We start from the raw sequence: 24,342 nt of genomic DNA, 5'->3' as shown, positions 1-24,342 counted from the left end.
TTTTTAAATAAAGTATCATATCATATGCCAACAATGAGAGCTTCACTTCTTCCTTTTTTGATTTGTATGTCCTTGATATCTTTTTCTTGCTTAATTGTTATGACAAGTAATTTCTGTACTATTTTGAATAGAAGTAGCAAAAGAGGGCAGCCTTGCCTTGTGCAGTATCTTAGGAAAAGATTTTCAGTTTTTCTCCATGTGTATAATCTTTGCCATGGGCATGTGGCAAATAGCCTTGACTATATTGAGAAAAGTTTCTTTTATCCCTATTTTGTTGAGAGTGATTATCATGAATGGATGTTAAAACTTATCAAATGCTTTTTCTGCTTCTATTGATATGATCAAGTGGTTTTGATTTTTCTTTTTTGGATGTGGTGTATTATGCTGATTGACTTGTGCATGCTGAGCCATTCTCTATCTCTGAAATAAATCGTTGGTGAAGTATGACTTTCTTAATGAGGCATTGTATCCTATTTTCTAAGATTTTGTTGAGGATCTTTGCATATTGTTTATCCGGGATATTGGTCTGTAGTTTTCTTTTTTGCAGCATTTATGTCTGCTTTTGATATTAGGGTGATGTTAGCTTTGTAAAAAACTACTGTTTTGGGTATTTTTGGAGAAGGGGTCACACCCAGCAGTGCTCAGAGGCTACTTCTGGCTCTGTGCTCAGAAATTGCTCCTGGCAGGCTCGGGAGACCATATGGGATGCTGGGATTTAAACTACTGTCCTTCTGCATGCAAGGTAAATGCCCTACCTTCATGCTATCTCTCTGGCCCTGTAAAAAACTATTTGTGAGTGTTTCTATATCTTCATTTTCATGGAAGAGACTGAAATATATAAGCAGGAAGTCATCTTGGAAGGTTTTCAGGCATTCATTAGTGAATCGATTTGGTTTGCAGAAATTTATTTTTGAATCCATTTTGGACCTGACTTTTGTTTTTAGGAAGGTTTTTAATTACCATTTTAATTTCCACAATGATAATGGGTCTGTTCAAATATGTGAGATCATTGTGTTTCAACCTTAGGAGGTTAAAAGAGTCAAAAAATTTATCTATTTCTTCCAGGTTCTCATGTGTTGTGGCATAGATTTTCTCAAAGTAGTCTCTGATTACTCTTTAAATTTCTGTAGTACCTGTAGTAACCCCCCCTTTTGATTTCTAATTGTTTAAGTTTCTCTCTCTTCTTTTCTTTGTGAATTTTGCTAGTGGTTTATTGCTCTTGTTTCTTTTTTTCAAAGAAACAACTTTTGTTTTTGTTGATCTTTCTGATTGCAGTTATTTCCCACTCACTGATTCTGCTCTAAGCTTTATTATTTTCTTCTGTTTTCCTATTTATGGTTCATTTTGTTGATCACTTTCCAATTTTATAAGCTTTGCAATTAAGTAATTAATGTAAGTCCCTTCTTCCTTGCTCATGAGTGCTTGCCAAGCTATAAATTGACCTCTGAGTATAACTTTAGCTGTGTACTGCTAAATATTTTATGTGTTAGTTCTCATTTCTATGAGATATTGTATGTCTTAGTTCTCATTTTTTTCCATGGATGTTTTGGTTTTCTCTTTAACTTCATCTCTGATTCACTGGTGTTCAGTAGTGAGCTGTTTAATACCCAGGTGTTAAAATTTTTTCCTTGTCTGATTGTTTTTCTCTTCTAATTTCAGTGCATTATGATCTACAAAGTTCCTTTGTATGATTTCTATCCTGCTTATTTTATGTTGGTATTTTTATGGAGAAGCATATGGTCTATTTTGGAGAATAATCCCTGTGCATTGGAGAAGAATGTGTACCCAATTATCCAGAGATGGAAAGCCTTATATATATCTACTAAACCAATTTTTCCATTGCTCATTTTAGTGTCTATTCTTATTAGATTTCAGCCAAGTCGGCCTATCAAGTGGTGACAAGGCAGTGTTGAAGTCTCCCATTATTATTGTGTTGTTATTGATATCTTACTTAAAGGTTGTCAGCAGTAGTTTTAAATATTTTGCTAGTTCCTTATTGGGTTCATATATGTTAAGGAGTGTGATATTTTTACTGTTGTATATATACATTGATTATTAAGAAATGTCCATCTTTGTCCCATATAACTTTTTAAGTCTAAAGTCTGTATCAACTGAATTAGTCTAGTCACTCAAGTCTTTCTAAAGGAGTTGTTTATTTGAATGATTGTCCTCCAACCTTTGAAATGGAGTCTGTGTTTGTTTTAACTATTCAGTTTGTGTTTATTGTTGGCAGTGAAATGTTGTATTCAGCTTTTTGATCCATTTTGCCACTCTGTGTTTCTTAACTGGTGCATTTAGTCCATTGACATTGAGAGAGATGACTGTCACGAGACTTATTGTCATCTTTTACTAAGTTTTTGGTGTGTCTTGTGGTCTTTCTTATCTTAAAGTTGTTATTTCAGTTCTTTCTTTGAGACTGGTTTTGATTATGTAAAGTATCTAAGATGTTCTTTACCTGTGAAGCTCTGTATCATTCAAACCTGATTATAAGTCTGGCTGCATGAAGTGCTTATGGTGATGCATTAATTTCATTGAATTTTATCACTATATTCCACCACTGCTTTGGGGCATTCAGGGTTTCTTGTGACAAATCTTTAAGTTTTAAGTATGATCCTTTAAATGTAATTTCCCTTTTTTGATCTTGCTTTTTTTCGGTATTATATTCCTATCTATGAAGTTTGATATTGTGAGGAGGTTGTGTCTTGGGTACTTTCTTAGGATCTATTTTTGGCTTGTAATTTTGGGCATGTAGTATTTGGTTGCATGCACTCTAGCTCTGAAATCTCAATGATGTTCTTGATTGTTGATACTTCATGGGGTTTTCTTCTTGTCTCTCTGGGACTACAATGATTCTTACATTTTTTTTCTTTTGTGTTTATTCTAGACTTCTATTTCTATCTGTTCACATTCTTTGAGGACTTTTCCCACTGTCTTATCATTTGTTTTGAAACAATTTCCCAACCTCTTCCGTTGCCTGGAGTTGTTATGCATCTCATCTTCCAACTCACTGATTTTATCTTTAGCCATTGTTACTCTATTGCAGAATTTCCAGTGAGGCTTTTATTTAGCCTACCAAATATTTTAGTCCCATTATTTCAGTTTTAATTTTTCTCATTTCTACTATCATTTCCTCTTAATTCTTATTTGTGACATGTTCAGATTATTATTTTGACTGAGATGAGTCAGAAGAAGAGGAATAAACATAGAATGACTTCGCTCATTTATGGAATATAATAGGAATAAAGATTGTAAGTAATAATGTCAAAGACAATAGATATAATGACAAGGAAGATGAATCCATAGTATGAAGCTTCCCACAATAGTGCAGCAATGCAGTTAGAGTAAAGAAGCATCCACTATGACAATGATAGCTGGAAATGATCACTCTGTATAAATATTGGGTCTGAAAGAAACTAGTGTGATAGGCATGATACCCCTTACTAACATTAATCCAAACCACAGTGTCTATAAGGAGTGAAAGAAGAGAGAGAGAAAGAGAGAGAGACAGACAGAGAGACAGAGTGAAGAAACTCTGACCCATAGGCAGGGAGGGGAAATTGTGGGAGGGAAACTGGGGACATTGGTGGTGGGAAATGTACACTGGTGAAGGATGTTATACATTTCATTTCTGAAACTGAATCATAAATAACTTTGTATCTCAGGAAGAAAATAACTGTGTTATGAACTACCTTGCATCCACAATATTTAAAGTTATTAATTTTTAAAAAACGCAGGAAGCAAAATAAAATTATGCAGACATCACTTTAATGTTTAGACATTTGTTCCTTGAAAGCTATCTGGTTTGTTTCTAGTGTTTGAACACTGACAGTTTATATGTATGTTAATGCAGTTATTATAGAATATGTTTCATCTATGTTGATTAGAGTTGAAGGGTTTAATTTTTATCCTTGGGGAAAAAGTCAAATGGTTATTCCAAAGTGTTCACATCATTTAACATTTATAAAAAGACTATATGACACATTTTCAAATACTCAATACTATCAGTACTATTTTCTCATTTTTAATTTCAGCCTTTCTACTAGGTGTTCAGTGATATCCCTAGGAGGTCTGCGTTTTATCAATGACTGATGACATTGAAAATTTTTCATTTGTTTATTTTTTCAGCCAAATATATTTTTGGTCAATTTTTTGTTAAACTATCTTTCACAATTAGGTGTGATCATACAGTAGGTAGGGTACTCCCCTGGCACATAGTTGGTCTGGGTTCAATACCCAACACCACATATGGTCTCCTGATCCCATTAGGAGTGATCCCTGAGTGGAGAGCCAGAATTAAGCCCTGAGCATTGCAGAATGTTGCTCAAAACAAATAAACAGAAAAAACAAACATTTATTTTTTTAATTTTTAATTGGTTTCCCCTATTTACAGAAAATAAATTTGAAATTTATTTATACTTTCAGGCCATAATCATCTATGTCATTTGTAGATATAGTCTCCAAGCCTTATTTTTTGACAAGTTCAATTTATCAACTTTATTTTGAAAACTCCTTTGGTATCATATTTGCATTCACCCTGGTAATGAGGATATTTTCTTTTTTTTAATAAGGATATTTTCATATGTTAATTAGTTTTATTCTTTAAAATTTTATATATAAATGTGTAATTCATTTTGATTTAAAATTTACACAATACAAGCAACAGATAGTTGAGAAGTCTATTATCTTCCTTTAAATGCATTTCTACTATATAGAAAATCAAGTGCTTGTGTGTAGAGAACTACTTTTTCAATTCTGTGATGTTCCATACCAACTAATTTTAGATCCATAAAAAGTTGTAAAATTTGTAGAGTTTCTACACACCCTAAAACAAGCTTTTCTAATATAAGCATTTTCTATAAGTGTAGTATAATGCTCAAATTAGGAGAAAATAAAATTTAACATTAATATAATGTTATTTAATTAAAAACAAAATTATTGAAAATTAACCAACTTTTCAAAATTATTTTATTTTTGTTTCAGGATCCAATCCAGAATTGTTAATTAATGTAGTTATCTTTTTATCTGCAGTGTTATTTTAATCACATTACCTTTTAGAAGATTTTATACTTTGAAAAGTACTGGTTACTTATTTTTTTCACAAATAGATTGAGATTGGCAATTTTGACAATAATTCAATAAATATAGTGCCTTTCTCAGTCATCAAATTAGAGTAAACATGTGTTATTTTAATGTGTAACATAACATTTAATATAAACAATGAAAACATGTAGTATTTTAATCTGTATCAGTAAATTAAGGTGGCATTTATTAAACATTGTAAACATAAATTTAATTAATTTATCTTAATTTAATAATCCAAAATTTTGTTATTATTTTTATTTAGAAATCTTCATTAGATTTTGCTACTTAATCTGATTTGCAACATGTCCTTATACATTTTTTAACTAACTTTAATTGAATCACTGTGAAATAAGCAGTTATAAAGTTGTTGATGGTTCCAGAAGTTTCGCTCAGTTGCAGTTGTCAAAGTCAGACCACTGGAATTAGAGATCTTGATTTTTGTATGAATCATAGGCCAATGCCAAGGCTAGGATCTTTCTTATTGGGCCCATGATAAGTTCTACCCAGTCATGGTTGTCTAAGTCAGTCTTCTGTAGTTAGCTATCTTAGTTTTAGCACAGAACAAAGGATGGCATGTCTTCTGATTTCATCTTACCGTTAGGTGATGAGATAGGGCAACCCACGCATATCAAGTTGTTATTTCCTCGTTGTCAGGATGTTATATCAAAATGGTGCAAGTTGGTGCCAGAACTATATGGGGAGTTTCTCAGGGGAGTTTGCTTCCTGATGCTGTTGCAGGAAACTGTGTAGGTTCTACATCTGGGATCTGAGGTATAAGATTGGATGGTTCTCTGTCAGATCACATGGAGTCACATGACACATGTTCAGGGTGGCAAGTGCCCCTGTATTAAAAAAGTATGCGTTCTTATCCCTAGTAATAATAATTTATTTCTATACATAAGATTCCCCCATTTTCTAGTATACCTTTGCAAAAAGGAATGGTGCCATATTATATTGCATTTGAAGGTAAAAATGACAGGCTACTCAATCTCTGTGCCCAGGTTTTGATCTGAGCTTTTATCACAGGCAAGACTTTTCTTCTAGGTTTTTATATTAAGCAGAACCAAAACAGGTAAAGTTAAAGAAGAAATATAATATATATATATAAATTGAAGAAATAAATAAAAATAATTAAAAATTGTAATTAAAGAAAATTAAGTGATGGAGGAGGATACCTTTGCATTGGGAATAAACTCAATAAGAGGTATTATTATAGAGTTATTAAACATACAAAGGAAATATAGGCATCTCCATTAAGTCTTTTGAGATATTCTTGTGCAGGGGTGAATTCCAGGGTACATTTTCATTCTACACCATGGTTTTGTTGAGTTTGAAAAACTATTTGCAGCAGTAAAGGACCAGTAGTGTCCTAGATCTGGGGTCCTTTGGAGCTTAATCTGGTAACATGCAATAGTCCACATTTGGAGGCGTAAGGAGAAGGAAGGGTCACATAGAATTAGTTATCAGGAGTGTTGGTTGTAGTTTCTTCCTGGGGCATGAGATGTGGAACTGAAAGGGCGTCCTTTAGCTTTGGAATCTGGGTAGTTGATTATTGGGGCAGGAGTTTGGTCTCAGTACCTACTGTGTTAAGAACCTTTCTCCAAAGCAGAGGTTCTGAGGTTCATTTTTGATTTGCTTTATTAAAATTTTCTCTTTTTTATGGGACATTCTAGTGGTTTAGAGATCATCTTTATTTTTTTTAAAGAGCTAGTATTTGGTTTTATTATTATTTTGGTTTGTTAATTTGATTTTTTCAAGGTTTTATTTCATTCTATTCATTCATTGTTGCTCTAACTTTTATCATTTCCTTTCTCCTGCCAGCTTTGAATTTTTTTCTTCTTTTTTTTTAATTTGGGGAAATTTCAGGGGTCAGCACATCCTGAGTACAATGGATAACCCTCACCCTGGGAAAACCGCCTTCGTGATCATGGTATCTCCCCTGCCAGATATGTATAGCTTTGAATTTCTTTTGTTGTTCTTTTTTTATTTCTCAAACTGTGTAATCAGGTTCTTTATGTGGGTCCTTTTTTTTATGGATGCTTACAGAGCTATAAACTTTGTTCTTAACACTGCTTTTTCTATGTCCTACAAGCTGTGGTAGCTCATGTCCTTATTATCTTTTAGTTCCAGGAATCTTTTGATTTCCTCTTTATTTTCCTCTCTAACCCAGATTGTTTGATAGTGAGCTGTTTGATTTTAATGCCTCTGATTCTGTTTGTGATTAACTTTTTTTTAATGCATCACAGTGTGAGGAGATAGCATGATTTTTAGTTCCTAGACATTGTGGAAGTAGGTTTTGTATTCCAGCATGTGCTCTCTCATTGAGAATGTCCCTTCTGCATTGGAAAAAATATATACATATATATATTTATTCTTTTGAGGATAAAATTTGAGAAGTATATCTAGAGTGTTCTTCTCTTCCTTTTCTTTACTTTCTTCTTTACTTTACTTATTTTCTTTTCTTCCTTTTCTTTAGTAAGGAAATCAAAAATTTTCTTACTAAACTTTAGTTCAGTTGATCCATCAAAAGCTAACAGAACAGTGTTAAAGTCTTCAACTACTGTGGTGTCACTATTGATTTTGTTTTTCAATTCTACTAGCATTCTTTTTAAGTATTTTGCTTAAAGTATTTTGCTTTAAGCATTTGTGCCTCATTAGGCATATATATTTAGGAGTGTGGGTATTCCTGATGTACTTGATCACGAATATGACCTTCACTGTCTCTTAAAACCATCTTATGCCTGATATTTATGTTGTCTGGTACTAGTATGATCAACTGCCTTTTTAAAGGATGTTGTCAATTTGAAGATTTTTCTTTCAACTTTTGACTTTGAGTTTGTTTGCTCTTACTTTATATGTGTTTTCTGTAGATAGCAGAATGTTGGATTTAACTTTCTAATCCATTCAGCCCCTCTGTATTTCTTATTTGGTTCATTTAATATATTGACAGCTAGAGAAATTTCTCTATTGGAGTTTTGTGCTGAATTGCTCTTTGAGTTTAGTGTGCACTTGTGGGATCCATCTTGCCTTAAATTAGTCCGATAAATTCTTCTTGTAAAGATAGTTCTGAAACTGAAGTTCCTAAGATATTGTTTATCTGTGAGACTATATACCATTCCTTTAAATCTGAATAAAATTCTGGCTTGCCAAATTATTTTTGATGACAAATTGTTTCTATGAGAACTATATCCCACCACTGTCTTCAGACCTTGAGAGTTTTCTTTGTAATTCCTGTTGTATTATTTTTTAGGGATGGGGTTTGGGTTACACACAGCAGTGCTGAGAAGTTACTTCTAGCAGGCTTCAGGAACCATTAAGGATGCTGGGGATCAAATTCTGGTCAGTTGTGTGTAAGGTAAAATCCCTAACCATTGTTATTGCCTCTGTCCTTTTGCTGTATTCTTTTTTTTATTTTTTAAATAATGATTTTTATTTTGACCAAAGTGGATTACATCTTTCACAGAAATATTTTAGGTACATATTGACATTGAATCAGGGGAAGTCCCACCACCAAAGTTGTCCTCCCTCCACCCCTGTTCCCAGCATGCATCCCATATTCCTCTCCATTAACTCTGCTAGTAAGTGGTCCCCTCTGTATCTATCTTGTTGTAGATTGGGTATCGATTCTGTTGTCGTTGGGTTGGGTTTGGTATTTAAGTCCGATCATTTTTATTACTACTTAGTGATCATACAACTGTTTGATCTTGGTGCCCTCCATTGTTTCCTCCTCAAATTGAAAGGCAGAACAAGTTGGTTCAAGTTATGTGGTTCTGTTTGAGGTAAAGAAAAAATAAATAAATAAAATGGTGATAAGAATCAAACAAGCAAAAATGGGTGGAGTCATTCTAGAGGCTATAAATATTAATTTGAGAGAAGAAAAGTAAAAAGGAAGAGAAATATGTCAACAGAGAAAACCATATTATAAACTAGCAGATCCAGGTCACTTTGCAAATAACATTTGCCTGTGAATTGTTGCCAGGGAAAAATGATTCATTTATGAAATACAAACATGGAGCTGGAGAGGTAGTCAAGTGGGGTAAGTGCTGGCCTTGCCTTGCCTTGCCTTGTCAACCTGAGTTTGATTCTTAATTCTGTATATGGTCCTCTGAGCACCATCAGGAGTAACCCCTGAGTAACATCAAGGTGGCTCCCAAACCAGAAACAACAGAACAGAGATATATTGGTACTGGAGAATAAATGAAGATGAGTGAAATAAAATATTTGGAAGCAATCTCAAACATATTATATATGACCAATAAATTTTGTTTTTTAATTAAGTTTCCTTGAGGGGTTAGAATGATTGCACAATGAGTAGGGCCTTTGCCTTGTATGCAGCCAGCCTATTTATTACTCACTCTACTAACTCTCTAGTCCTGTGTTTTTTTCTTTTTGCACTTTATGACTAGATCTTTTTTTCCCCCACAACAGTTTTTATTACACATAGCAAATATTTATTTACAAAGTTTACTAGTCACAGAGATTTTCTGAGATAGGTGAGTCAACTTTCAGAGTCCATGGATGCAGTTGCCCATACTTTATGAATATACTTATTAACATAAATATATATTGGATGAACACTACAATTGCCTTTAAAATGACAGCTTCATATTGTAATTATTTTTATAAAGCACTTTAAATTTTATTTTTATTAAGATTTCTACTTGACATATCAGAAAGCTTCAGCTCAACTGTTTAAATATGTTGAAGATATCAGACTTGAGTACAAACCCAAATAGCATAAAGGCTAGACTAGATGGCATTCCTACCAGTAGTGAATGAGAGTTCCTTTCTCCCCACATCCCTGCCAACACTGATTGTTCTTTTCTTTGTGATGTGTGCCAGTCTCTGTGGTGTGAGCATGGACCGTCCTCGTTAGCACATGCAAGACAGAAGTCTGACCGCTTGTGTCACCGCTCTGGACCCTGGGAATATTCAAGTCTATTCCACTGATCTGAAGGTCTCTCTTTATTCCAATATCATGCTGTTTTAATGACTATAGCTTTGTAATACAATTTGAAGTTAGGGAAAGTGATGCCTCTCATAGTTCTTTTCCCAAGGGTTGCTCTAGCTATTTGTGAGTGTTTATTGTTCCAAATAAATTTCAGAAGTGTTTAATTCAATTCTTTGAAATATGTCACTGGGTATACTTAGAAGGATTGCATTAAATATGTACCATGCTTTGGGGAGTATTGCCACATTAATTATTTTTTTTGCCAATCCATGAGCAGTATATGTGTCTATATTTTTTAATATAATTTTTATTTTGATCATAGTGGCTTACATATTGTTGACAATAATATTTTAGGTACATATTTACATAAAATCAGGGGAGATTCCCATCCCCAAATTGTCCTCCCTACACCTCCGTTTTTGTCCTACCTCCGATTTCCTCTTCCCTCACCCCCAGGGCGGCTAGAATATGTGGTCCCCTCTGTATTTAACCTACTACTTAGTAGTCTTGCATCAGTTTGGTCTTGATGCCTCCATTATTTCCCCCTCTACATGGGGGCAGGGCTAGCTAGTTCAAGTTGTGTGGTTTTGCCTGAAAAAGAGAAAATAAATAAACTGGGGTAAGAGTCTAATACCCCGAAAATGGGCGGAATCCTTCTAGAGGCTCTCATCATCGATTTGGGAGATGAAGGAGAAAAAGAAGGTGAAACACTCCACCAGTACCAAAAGAAGTGTCAAATATCCAGTGAGGGCTCCAACTATATCGATAAGCACCACAAAAAAACAGACTAAAAAACAAAACAAAACAAACAAAAAACAAACAAAAACAAACAAAAAATACGCCATGGTCTTGAAATGAGAAACATGGCATAGCACATAACGAAAGAAAAGAAAGGAAGAGAAAAAAATAAGTATAATTGGGGACAACAATTTCAATAATCACACCCAAACAGAGAAGTCGACCAAAATAGATAGGTAAATAAAAATAATAATAACAATGATAAATAAAGGTAAAATATATATATAAATAAAAAATAACCAAGGTTTTGTGCTTTTTGTATTTTTGTTTTTTCCCTCCTGCCCTGACACAGTAAATATTGGGGTCATTCGAAAAGGAATTCACTTGGCCTAAGAAATATGGGGTTTCTCCGTCCTTGGAGCATACTGTCATGGGATCAAATCTAGACTTTGCTCAGGATCATTTACTCTCCCGGTGGTGGTGTTTTTTTTGGTGTGTGGAAGACTTCTGCTCTGTGTTTAGAGGTCTCAGTATCTGCACAGATCCTGAGGTGGGACTTATGATGAAGTCAGTCTTTGTGGTTCTAGAGGTTCTGTTACCTCAGTGTCATTTTAATCCATCTTCTGTGGTTGGTGATCTTGGTCTTTTCACTGAACCTAGGATGGCACCTAGGATAGCGTCTTTCTTTGTGCTTCCAGAAGCCCCATTCCGTTACAATTGTCTCTGCCGGACCTTTGGGACTGGGGATCATGATTATTGTGCAGGTCATAGTTCAAACCCTAAACTAGGGCTTTTTTATTGGTCCCAAGATGTATACAGTCTGGTCGTGGTTCTAGCAGCCAGTCATCTGTAAATCACGATCTTGGCTTTTGGACCTACCAAAGGGTGCCAAGACTTCTGGTTTTGTTTTGTCGTTAGCTGGTAAGGTAGGCTAATCTGCTCTAAGGTCAAGTTGTTCACATTTTCCTCGTTGTCAGGATATCATGTTAGAGCTGGCCCTTGTTGTTGACCACGCAGTATTAAGGCAGTCCCGGTTGGAGTTTGTTTCCTGCAGCTGTTGTGAAGAGCTGTGCCGTTTCTATGTCTGGGATCCAGGGTACAAGGCTGGATGAATGGTATCTAATCACCTGAGGTCTAAGTTGATTCCACATGACATATTTTCAAGGTAGGATATATCCCTGAGTTGTAAACAACTATGAGTTCCTATCTCTAGTAGATAAGAGCTCTTTTTTTTATATGTAAGATTTCCCCTTTATTTAGTGTGCCTTTGCAGGGGTAAGTGGTGCTACATTATATTGTCGGTGTATTTGGGGGTGGACAGAGTGGATAACAGAAATAGGTCACATACCCAAAAACGATTAAAAAAAAAAGGAAATAAAAGTGTATGTGCCCGCAAATGTATATGTAGGGCAAACATTTAAAAAAATAAATTAATTAAAAAAAAGATATAAAATGAGTTAGCGAAGTTTTTAAAGGACCAAAGTGGTGCAAAAGACTACTTTACATTTGGGGGAGAACAGGTAAAGAGGTGGTGTATTACAGGTCTTATGCCTATGTTGGAAGTACAGTTTTTCCCATTGTCTTTTGGATTTTTCTTGTGGTGTGTGGGTTCCCAGGCATCTTCCAATCACACCCCCTGACCTTCTTCAGATTGGTAAAAATTTGCGGCAGGGAGGTCTTGGAAGAGTTCTTGCATTGGGGATACTATTGGACCTAAGTCCGGTTTCAAGAAACAGTCCACGTTAGGGGGAGTTGGTAGGGAGGGTCTCGCAGCATGAGTCCGCAGGGGAGTTGGCTGTCTTTTCTTGCAGGAGACTAGGTGTGGGTTTGACTGGGTGTCCCCTCGCCTGGGTGTTGGGTACTGGATCGTTGGGTAGGAGGTCGATCTTGATGCCTAAAAGATTAAGGACTGAGGGTGGAGAGTTTTAATATGGTGGGAGATCTGGATGGGATTGAGGGGTGAAGGGATAGTTGGATTCCGGGGGGGAGAAAGGGGAAGGTATATGGGAGGGGTATGAAGGAAGAGAAAAGAGAAAATACCATAGAAAGAAAGGGAGAAGAGAAAGGGAAAAAAGTAAAGAGAATAGAAGAGAAAAAAAAGTAGTGAGAAGAAAGGAGAGAATAGCAAGGGAATGCTGGTTTGGTTGAATGTGTTCGATGACTAGAGCCTGTAGTTTATGTCTGTACGTCGCAGGTACTGCTTTGGTGGTCTGACTGGTCACGTGCTTCAGTTCCTAAAAGAAGGTTTAACCTAGAGATAAAGTGTATGTTAAAGAGTTTTCTCGTGGCCCTCTCGTAGTGCAAGCAAGGTATGGTATCTCGTGTGGTATCCCGAGTTGCCATCTTAGTTTGTCCGCCCTTCGTATCTAAGGGCGCCTGTGGACAGAAAAGCTGAGAGGTTATTTAAAATATAGTAAGGTAAAGGGATTAAAACATAGTGTTATGGTATGTTGCCATTGCATTCCGTGATTTCCCGTGGTGTTCTATACTTGTGTTCCTGTTTACGATCTCTAAGGGATTATTGTGGGCCTTTGTTGTAGGAGTCTGATTACATACCTGTTCTCTCTATGTTGCTGTTTCTGTTGTTGCTGTTTTCTTTGTGCTATAATGTGCAGTCAAGAGTTTGCGTTGTTCCTTTTTCATGTATTTTGGACACAGTTCCCACGTATATGTTGACTATTACAGTGTTCGGAGTTTCTACCCTGTTAAACCCTGTTATATGATTGTTAGGTATTAGTTGTGTATAAAATATATGTTCTAGGTGTTTCAGAATAGTGCTACCATTCTGTGTTTATCTTTTGTCTTCTGACTTACTTCGTTTAACATAACATGATCTAGGTCCATCCACGTTGCTGCAAAGTCTGTGATTGTATCATTTCTAACTGCCATGTAATATTCCATTGTGTATATGTACCACATCTTAATGATCCATTCATCTGTTGTTGGACATCGAGGTTGGTTTCAAGATTTGGCTATTATACTGAGTGCTGCGATAAATAGTGGGGTGCATATGTATTTTGGAATGAATGTCCTTCCATCTTGTGGGTATATGCCTAGGAGAGCAATTGCTGGGTCAAATGGCAGCTCAATTCTGAGTTCTTTGAGCACTCTCCCAGACTTTCCTCCATAGGTGTTGGACTAGGGGGCATTCCCACCAGCAGTGGATGAGAGTTCCTTTCATACCGCATCCCCGCCAACAAAGGTTGTTTCCATTATTTTTTATGTGAGCCATCCTCACTGGTGTAAGGTGGTATCTCATTGTTGTCTTGATTTGGATCTCCCTGATGATGAGTGAAGGTGAGCATGTTTTCATGTGTTTGTTGGCCATCCTTCTGTCTTCCTCAGAGAAGTGTCTATTCATTTCATCTCCCCATTTTTTATAGCTTTGTTTGGTTTTGGGGGGCTCAGCTTTCTGAGTGCTTTGTATGTTCTAGATATCAGCCCTTTATCTGATATGTCGAGTGAAAAGATTTTTTCCCATTCTGTTAGCTGTCTTCTTGCGTTAAGTAGGGTTTCTTTTGCCATGCAGAAGCTTTTTAGTTTGATGTAGTCCCATTTGTTTATATTTGCTGCTAAGGTTCTTGCCATTGGTGCTCCATTCTCAAAGACCTTTTTGATATATTGGTCTTCGAGTGTTCTGCCTATTTTATTCTCGATAAACTTTATGGATTCAGGTCTGATTTCAAGGTCTTTGATCCATTTTGAGTTGATTTTTGTATAAGGAGTAAGGTATGGGTTGATTTTCACTTTCGTACATGTGGTTTTCCAGTTGTACCAACACCATTTGTTGAATAGGCTTTCTTTGTTCCATTTCAGATTCTTGCCTCTTTTATCAAATATTAGTTGGCTATATACCTGGGGGTTTATGTCTGGGAATTCTGTTCTGACCCACTGGTCTGAGGTCCTGTCTCTGTTCCAGTACCATGCTGTTTTGATTACTATGGCTCTATAGTATAATTTCAAGTTAGGTAAGGAGATGCCTCCCAGCTTCTTGTTTTTCAGTATGTGTTTGGCTATCCTGGGTCTTTTGTGGTTCCAGATGAATTTTGTGAATGATTGTTCTAATTCTTTAAAGAATTGTGTCTGGATTTGGATAGGGATTGCATTAAATCTATATAGGAGTTTGGGTAGGATAGTCATTTTGATTATGTTAATTCTATCTATCCATGAGCATGGGATGTTCTTCCATTTCTTTAGATCGTCTTCAATTTCTTTCTGAAGTGTTTTGAAGTTTCCCTGGTATAGATCTTTCACTTCTCTTGTAAGGTTGATTCCTAGATACTTGATATTTTTTGATACTATCTGAAATGGAATTGTACATTTAATCTCTCTCTCCTCAATTTCATTGTTTGTATATAGAAACGCTACTGTCTTTTGTGTATTGACTTTGTAACCAGCCACTTTGCTGTATTGGTTAATTGTTTCTAGGAGTTTTACTGTGGACTCTTTAGGGTTTTTGATGTATATCATCATATCGTCGGCAAATAGAGATAGCTTGTGTTCCTCTTTCCCAATTTGAATTCCTTTGATTTCCTTCTCTTGTCGGATTGCTATTGCTAGGACTTCTAAGGTTATATTGAATAAGAGTGGAGAGAGTGGACAGCCTTGCCTAGTTCCTAATCTTAGTGGGAATGCTTCTAGTTTCTCACCATTAAGTATAATGTTGGCTGTAGGCTTTTCATATATAGCTGTAATTATTTTGAGGAAGGTTCCTTCTAACCCTATTTTGCTGAGTGTCTTTAACAGGAAAGGATGTTGGATTTTGTCAAACGCCTTCTCTGCATCGATTGATATGGTCATGTGGTTTTTGTCTTTCATGTTGTTGATGTGGTGTATAATGTTGATAGATTTGCATATGTTGAACTAACCTTGCATTCCTGGGATGAATCCCACTTGATCGTGATGTATGATCTTTTTGATGAAGTGCTGGATTCGGTTTGCTAATATTTTATTGAGTATCTTTGCATCTATGTTCATTAGTTAGATTGGTGTGTAGTTTTTTTTTTTTTTGGTAGTGTCTTTGCCTTCTTTGGGAATGAGTGTGATATTAGCCTCATAAAAGGAGTTGGGGAGGATTCCTGCTTTTCTATGGTTTGGAAGAGCCTTTGGAAAAGTGGTAGTAACTCTTCTTGAAATGTTTGATAGAATTCACCTGTAAATCCATCTGGGCCTGGGCTTTTGTTCTTAGGGAGTTTTTTAATTACATCTTCAATTTCCTCTGAGGCGATTGGTCTGTTTAGGATTTCTAGATCTTCCTTTTCCAGTCTTGGAAGAGGGTGTTTTTCCAAGAATCTATCGATTTCTACTGGGTTCTCTAGCCTAGTTGAGTATAGTTGTTCATAATATGATCTCATGATATGTTGTATTTCTTGGGGTTCTGTTGTAATATCTCCCCTTTCATTTGTGATCCTACTGATTTGGGTGTTTTCTCTCCTTTTTTTGGTGAGTTTTGCCAGTGGTTTGTCTATCTTGTTTATTTTTTCGAAAAACCAACTCCTGGTCTCATTGATTTTTTGTATTGTTTTCTTAGTTTCTATGTTGTTTATTTCTGCTCTGGTTTTTATTATTTCTTGCCTTCTGGATGTGGTTGGATTTCTCTGTTGCTGTTGTTCCAATTCTTTGAGGTGATCTTTTAAACTGTTGGTTTTGTTATTTTTCTGTTTCCTGACATAGGCCTGTATTGCTATGAGTTTCCCTCTAATTACTGCTTTTGCTGTGTCCCATAAATTTTGAAATGTTGTCTCTTCATTGTCATTTGTCTCAAGGAATCTTTTCATTTCTTCCTTGAGTTGTTCTTTGATCCAGCTGTTGTTGAGCAGCATGTTGTTTAATCTCCAGGTATTAGTTTTTCTCCATTGCTTCTTCTTGACCTCAATTTTGATTTCTGTTGCATAGTGATCTAAGAGGGTACTTCTAATGATCCTTACCTTTGTGGTTTTATATAGGTTGGCTTTGTATCCTAAGACATGGTCTATTCTGGAGAAGGTTACATGTGGGCTTGAGAAGAATGTGTATTCTGCTTTCTGGGGGTGGAGGGCTCTATATAAGTCTATTGGCCCTAAATCTTCTAATTTTTCATTCAGAGCTCTTATTTCTTTGCTATTTTTCTGTTTGGTGGATCTGTCCAGTGGTGATAGTTGAGTATTGAGGTCCCCTGCTATTATCACATTTCCCTTCATGTGTTTCTCCAGGTTTGCCAGTAGTTGCCTCACATATTTTGCTGACTCTACATTTGGTGCATTGATATTGACCAGGGTTAGTGTTTCTTGGTCTAATGTTCCCCTGATCAGTAAGTAGTGACCCTCTTTGTCGCTGATCACTTTCTTGAAGTTGAATACAATTTGGTCTGATAAAAGGAATGGCTGCCCCTGCTCTTTTTTGTTTTCCATTGGCCTGAATAATTACTTTCTATCCTTTTATTCTAAGCCTGTGCTTATCCTGCATCTGTAGGTGTGTTTCTTGTAGACAGCAGAAGTCCGGTTTGTTTTTCCTAATCCAGTTCTCTGCTATGTGTCTTTTAATTGAAGAGTTTAGTCCATTATCATTTAGGGAGATTATTGAGAGAGAGGTTTGTTGTGTAGTTGTGTTGTGTAGGGTGGTTTTTGTTCTAATCGGTGGTTTGGATTGTGTAATTTGTCTCTGAGTAAGTCGTTTAGGATTGGTTTTGTTTGCACAAATATTTCAAGTTCATTCTTGTTTGAGAATGTTTTTAGTCTATCCTCCCATATGAATGTAAGTTTTGCTGGGTATTGGACCCTAGGTTGGAAATTTCTTTCATTCAGTCGTTTAAATATGTCATTCCACTGTCTTCTTGCTTAAATTATTTTGAATGGGAGATCTGGTTTGATTCTTATGTCCCTACCTTGGTACTTGAGGTTTCTTTTCTTCCTTATTGCTTTAAGGAGTTCATCTTTCTCTTTGTTTTTTGCCAATTGGATTACCATATGTCTTGGTGTTTGTTTATTAGGGTCTATCTTATTGGGAACTCTTTTTACTTCCTGTATTGACATTGAAGTTTCCTTCCAGAGGGTGGGGGAAGTTCTCTGCTATTATCTCTCTGACTACTTGTTCTTCCCCTTTCCCTATTTCCTCTCCTTCTGGTATACCCACAATTCTTAGATTGTTTCTTTTGTCCTTGTTCATTAGATACTGGACTTTTCCTTCCAGTGCTTAGCCTTTTATTTCTTTGTTGGTTTCTTGATCATTTTTTGTTTGCAGTTTTCCTTCGAGTTCTTCAATGTGTTTCTCCAATTCTGTGTTTCTGCTTGTAAGGCTTGTTACTTTGTCTTTTAATTCCTTCACTTCTTTTTGTATGGAATCTCTCATGTTCTTTAACATTTCTTCTTTAATTTGGCTGATTCGTTCATCCATAGATTTCTTATACTCGGTAGCTAGGGTTTCTCTCATTTCTTTTATTAATTCTTGCATTTCCTTCCTCGTGGCTGCTTTTAGGTCTTCTTCGCATGGATCTGTGTGTTTTGGTGGACTTGGAAACTTGCAGGGGTTTGTCACCATATCTCCAGATATTAGTGTTCTCCTTGATTTACGCATATTTCTTTGTATTTAATGGTGTGTTTTAGAGTGCTGTGCTTCTAATTTTCGCCTATTTTGAACCCCTGTGGTGTGGGAGTGGGTTCCCTCTCTGAGGGTGGTTCTAGAGGGACTTTTGGGTGAACTCGCTGAGGTTTGGTTCCTCCTGTGCTCTTTATGCGGCCTGGTTAGTTGTTTTGTTCTTTTGTTGGCAGCTAGTACTGGCCCTTTCCTGACCACAGTGGTGGGGGGCACTGTTGAGCCTAGCTCTTTCTCCTCTCCTCTACTACCTGGAAGTCAGTCTTCCTCTTTATTCCTGTCAGCAGGTGTAGTTCCACTCCTGGCCACACTGGTTGCGGGCGCTGTTGAGCCTGACTCTCTGTTCCCTCCCTTATCTGGGGGTCAATGAAGCTCTGCTCCTCCGAGTTTCTGTGGAAGAAATTCCCCCAGACAAGCCCTCCCGGTAGCTGATCTCAGCCCTTAGGGGGTCTCAGGTCCACTCTGGGGCTCGGGGCTAGGTTTCTCTAGGTTACCTAAAGGTCCAGGGGGCAGGCCCAAGCTCACCCAGTCTATTCGTCCCACCTTCCCCAGTGGGGCAGGTGACTCCGGCCCACTAGGTACTAGGGAATGTCCTCCTCTGTCTATGCTCGTGTCAGGTGGGGTGAACTCTGGGGCCTGGAAATGGAGGCAACGGGTGGTGTGGTCTCTGTGCCAACAAGCTGGCCTGTGCGGTGTTCTCCGAGTGCCCACATGGGAGCGCCTTAGGCGCCGGCGGGGTCAGGAGCGTGGGGGTCCCTACACTCCGGTTGGAGCGGTTCCAGTCTCTGCTGTCTATGGGGGGGGGTCGCGCGCAAGGTGGCAGACGCAGATGTCTCCGGTCGTCCACGTGTGAGCACCTTAGGAGAGTGCACTCACCCTGGGCGCCGGCGGGGTCAGGAGTGTGGGGGTCCCTAAACCCCGGTTGGAGCGGCTCCGGCCTCTGCAGTCTATGGGGGGGGGGGTCGCGCGCAAGGTGGCGGATGCGGATGTCTCCGGTCATCCACGTGTGAGCGCCTTAGGAGAGTGCACTCACCCTGGGCGCCGGCGGGGTCAGGAGCGTGGGGGTCCCTACACCCCGGTTGGAGCGGCTCCGGTCTCTGCTGTCTATGGGGGGGGTCGCGCGCAAGGTGGCAGACGCAGATGTCTCTGGTCGTCCATGTGGGAGCGCCTTAGGAGAGTGCACTCACCCTGGGCAAGGTGGCGGACGCAGATGTCTCTGGTCGTCCACGTGGGAGCGCCTTAGGAGAGTGCACTCACCCTGGGCGCCGGTGGGGTCAGGAGCGTGGGGGTCCTTACACCCCGGTTGGAGCGGCTCCGACCTCTGCCTGTGTCTATATTTTTTTGTGTCCTCTTTTATTTCTTGAACAGGGTTTTGTAGTTTTCTTTATATAGGTCCTTCACATCTTTAGTTAACTTGACTTCAAGATATTTGAGTTTGTGTGACACTAACATGAATGGGTTTTTTTTTTAATGTCCATTTCTTCTCCATCATTATTGATGCATAAGAAGGCCATTGATTTTTGTGTATTAATTTTGTAGCCTACCACTTTGCCATATAAATCTTTTTGGTAGAGTCTTTAGGGTTTTCTAGATATATTATTATGTCATCTGTAACAGTGAGAACTTGACTTCTTCCTTTCCTATCTGAATGCCCTTGATACATTTTTCTTGCCTAATTGGCAAGAACTTCCAGTACTACATTGAATGAGAGTGGTAAGAGAGAATGGCCTTGTTTTGTACCAGATTTTAGAGGAAAGGCTTTCAGTTTATCTCTATTGAGTATAATATTTGCCATGGCCATGACTATATTGAGAAAAGTACTTTCCATTCTCATCTTTTGTGTTGTTGTTGTTGTACTTCCATTTTCTTTTTATTATTTTTAACTTTTTTTTATTCCTATCTTGATGAGAATTTTTTTCAAGAATGGGTGTTGAACCTAATTGAATGCTTTCTCTGCATCTATTGATATGATCATATAGTTTTTATTTTTCTTTTTGTTGATATGGTGTATTATGTTGATTGATTTACATATGTTAAACCACTCTTGCATTCCTGGAATGAATTGGTTGTGGTTTATGATCTTTTAATAATCAATTAAAAGTTTGTTTCTCTATTATTAAAGTTTTCTGAGTAAATTGCTTATGTGTTAATATAACATTTACTATGTTTTTGTGTGTATTTAAGAAATTTTAAGGGAGATTGTAGGTAGATACACTTACTACCTACTATTGAAAATACAATGTTTTGTTTTTATTTCATCATTCTGAGAACATATTACACAAAAAGTATTTTTAAATTGTTGCCTTTTGTTATAAACTTTTCCAAATTAGGAATACTTCTTATTTTAACTAATTACAAAGCTTTAGAGAAACATAGAAGGATTTCATGAATCTTAACTGTGTAACAATTTCTACTAATTTATTAGCTGCTCTTAATAAATATTGGAAGTTGTAAATAAATTAGCCAGTTTAAATATATAATTTATTTTTGCAATATCTTGAATTGTAGCCACATGATTGCAAAAGACCTACAACTAAAAACAACTTTTCCTATTTTTAGACTTCTTTAAAAGGGTGTTTTTAACTTTGAGTTACTACTATTTTTCCATCAAATACATCGGTGACTTTGGTAATTTACTTTGACTATTTTGTGTAAGATTGGTTGCTATTAAGACATTTTATTTCTATTAAGACATTTTAATCAGAAGAATGACTTAATTTAGCAGGTGTACTCAGGTTTTGTATTTTGATAGAATTTAAGTGAAAGGTATGCCTTAATAAAGGAGACCAGTAAAACATCTGTTGTAATGGTGATATAAAAATATGGAATCTCAAATTGAGACTGACTATGGACATGGTAGAGATACCATATTCTTGATATATTTTTGACATAGAGCTCAGAGGATTTAATATGGGATTGGATGTGGGAATATAATGTGGTTCTTAAGATAAAGAAAATAGCAGAGGGATGATTTCATGATTTGGACATAAATAGATGAAAGAGGGGCCGGAGAGATAGCATGGAGGTAAGGCGTTTGCCTTTCATGCAGGAGGTCATCAGTTCGAATCCCGGCATCCCATATGGTCCCCCGTGCCTGCCAGGAGCAATTTCTGAGCATGGAGCCAGGAATAACACCCTGAGCACTGCCGGGTGTGACCCCCCCCAAAAAAAAATAGATGAAAGATATGAAAGAGGATTTGGGCACAATATTTGAAGTTTAATTTTGGAATATGAATATCAGAATGGTTATAAAACATCTAAGAGGAATCTCAAATAGGCTGGTAAATATGTGAAACTGAGATTGTAGAGAGAAGTCTAGGATAAAGTTATAAATCTTTAGATCATTATCATATAGATAGTTTTTAAAGCCAGAAAATCAGCAAGATTGTTAGTGGAATGAGTTAGAGAGAGAAACTGTCTAAAAGCTGAACTCCGGGAACACCACTATTAAGATATTGAGGTGGGAAAAAGAAGTACAGAATCACAAAATGAGATTAAGAAGGAAGAAAACTGCTGGAGTGTAGTGTTCTAGAAACCTAATTAAAATATGCTTCTGGGAAAATACTGTAATTCCATGTTTCAAAAAAGTAACTAGATCAAGTAAATAAGGACTAGAAATTGACCACTGAACCTACAACTTGTAAGTCATTAGGGATCTTGCCAAATGTAGTTTCAGCAGCACTGTGGAATGAAAACATTATACTAGTGAGTTTGAGAGACACCAGGAAAAAATTGAAACCAGCAAGCATAGATAATACTTTTAACATTTTTGTAAAACAATGCTATGGAAGTTGTGAGAATTTTACCAAGAGTCTTTATTTTACCTTTGTGTTTAAAAGGAAAATTTTAGCATACTTAGAAATAGTTGAGCACAGAATAGAAAATGATTATTCCTAAAAGTTTCTCAATTGATACCTTGAGTTAAGGGATAGGATCTAGTCCACAAATAAGCATTCAATAGAAGAAACACTGTAGAGCCACCCCATGTTAATGAGGGGAAAGCATAGCTAGAGTTCAGGTGTAGAGAATGAAGTAAATGAGTGAAGTAACTGAAAATTACTTTCTGATTATTCAGGAGATAACAGGTTCAAATAGAATGGAAGTTAGAAAAGCAAATAGAAGATCAAAGACTCTTACAGAAGATGGAAGAAAATAGACCTAGGAATATAGTGTGGTTTGAGAGAAAGCATCTTAAGGCTGGTGCAATTAAGTGAGAAGTAAATAGTAAGAGTATTTTAAAATCATTATGGTGACTAGATTATATCTACTTTCAGATATTTTTGCTGATTTGTTGAGAATGGGCTTGACCACTGGATCTTTTAAATCTTTATAATATTTTATTTTGTGTTTTAATTTTTATTGGGGTAAAGTGATTTACAAGGCTACTTTGGAGTATAATTTATATTTTAGGGTGAACTTCAGACCTCTTCAAGATAGATATTTCTATCAGTCCACAGGAAACAGCATGCAGACCCCATGGGGGAAAGGCAGACTAGAAGACTTATTATTTATTACCCTGTTGGGCCAGAACTTAGCTTACTGAGACTCAGGACACTTGTAGCTCTGACACTGAACCTGAGTAATATAGATACAAAGATTCTCAATAAAATTATCACTGATAAATATGATGTAAATAGTGTTTATAATAATTAAATTATATGACTCAATCAAGTGGAATTCATCCCAGGGATTCAAAAGTTGTTCAATATTAACGAATCAACTAACATGATATAGTATGTTCACAATTAGGGAAAAAGGATAATCTCTATAGACAAAAAGAAAGTGTTCAATAGAAACAATATCTGCTCATGATGAAGATCCATAACAAAACTGGAACTCAATGAACTCATCTTAATTTTGTAAAGTTTTTATGCAACAAATCCACAACTAAAATCCCATTTCATGGGATAAACAAAACATTTTCTCTAAGATCATGTATAAGACACAAGTGTCCATTTCCCTTATTATTCAATATTAAACTGGGAGTCTAACTACATAAAAGAATGCTTCTCAGATGATATGATATCTAGAAAATCCTAGAGTCTACCAAAAATGTTTACAAACTGAAAACCCATAAATTAAAGTAGTAGTATATGAAATAAGGTACAGCAATTTGCTGCATTTCTATATGTAGAAGAGAAAACAACAAAAACAAACCTTATTTTTTTTTTTTTGGTTTTTTGACCACAAGCCACTCAGAAATTCCTTCTGGCTATGGGGACCATATGGGACACCAGAGGATCGAACACAGTCCATCCTAGGCTAGCGTACACACGGCAAATAAATGCCTTATGGCTCACACCACTGCTCCAGCCCCTCATTTTTAATCATGTTTTTTATAAAACAAATATCTGGGGATCAATTTAACAAAAGAAGTGAATAATCTAGTTAATAAAAAATTTAATCCTTTATGAGAGAAATAAGATACAAGAAAAATGGAAATATGCTCTTTCTTCATAGATATGAAAAGTTGACATTATTAAAGAATAATTACTATTACTAACAAAGAATATTTGTATATAAGTCGAAATTTAAATTATCCTTTAAACAAAATTGAAGTCATAACAGAGACATTGTGGAAGAGTATATGTATGTCTTCACTCATTTGATCTGACACATTGATAGAATTCTGTTATGAAAATTTTCAGGGTGGATTATCACATTTTTGCACAGACAAAAAGAGATGGGAAGAGGAAAGTTATGTTTTTAATAATACAAGTCAAAAAATTTTGTTTTTACAACATTTTTAATGAAATGTTTTTCTAAATATTTTGCTTCCTGAAGCAGTAAAAGCTATGGACAAGTGGGCTTTTGACAAATATCAAATTCTTAATCATTCTAAGTGGGCAATATTTTTCTAGTGGTGGAATAGAAACATTCACATCATATTTTTATATTACTTTAGATTTACAAATTGAAGATGTTAAAATTAATAGGGATTATCTCATAAAATTAAAGGTTGATACTCAGATATATGCATGCATTAGACATATAGATACATA

General features: G+C 36.3%; 1 pseudogene; it reads right to left on the bottom strand.

Moving 5' to 3' along the window:
- Nucleotides 1-6,898: 6,898 nt before the first annotated feature.
- On the bottom strand, nt 6,899-7,036 carry LOC126012751 (uncharacterized; annotated as a pseudogene).
- Between the last annotated feature and the right edge of the window lie 17,306 nt (nt 7,037-24,342).

The sequence above is a fragment of the Suncus etruscus genome, chromosome 6, assembly GCF_024139225.1.
Source record: "Suncus etruscus isolate mSunEtr1 chromosome 6, mSunEtr1.pri.cur, whole genome shotgun sequence".
Classification (NCBI taxonomy): Eukaryota; Metazoa; Chordata; class Mammalia; order Eulipotyphla; family Soricidae; genus Suncus; species Suncus etruscus.
Note: the sequence above shows the minus strand (reverse complement) of the source record. Positions and strands in the feature narration are given on the sequence as shown.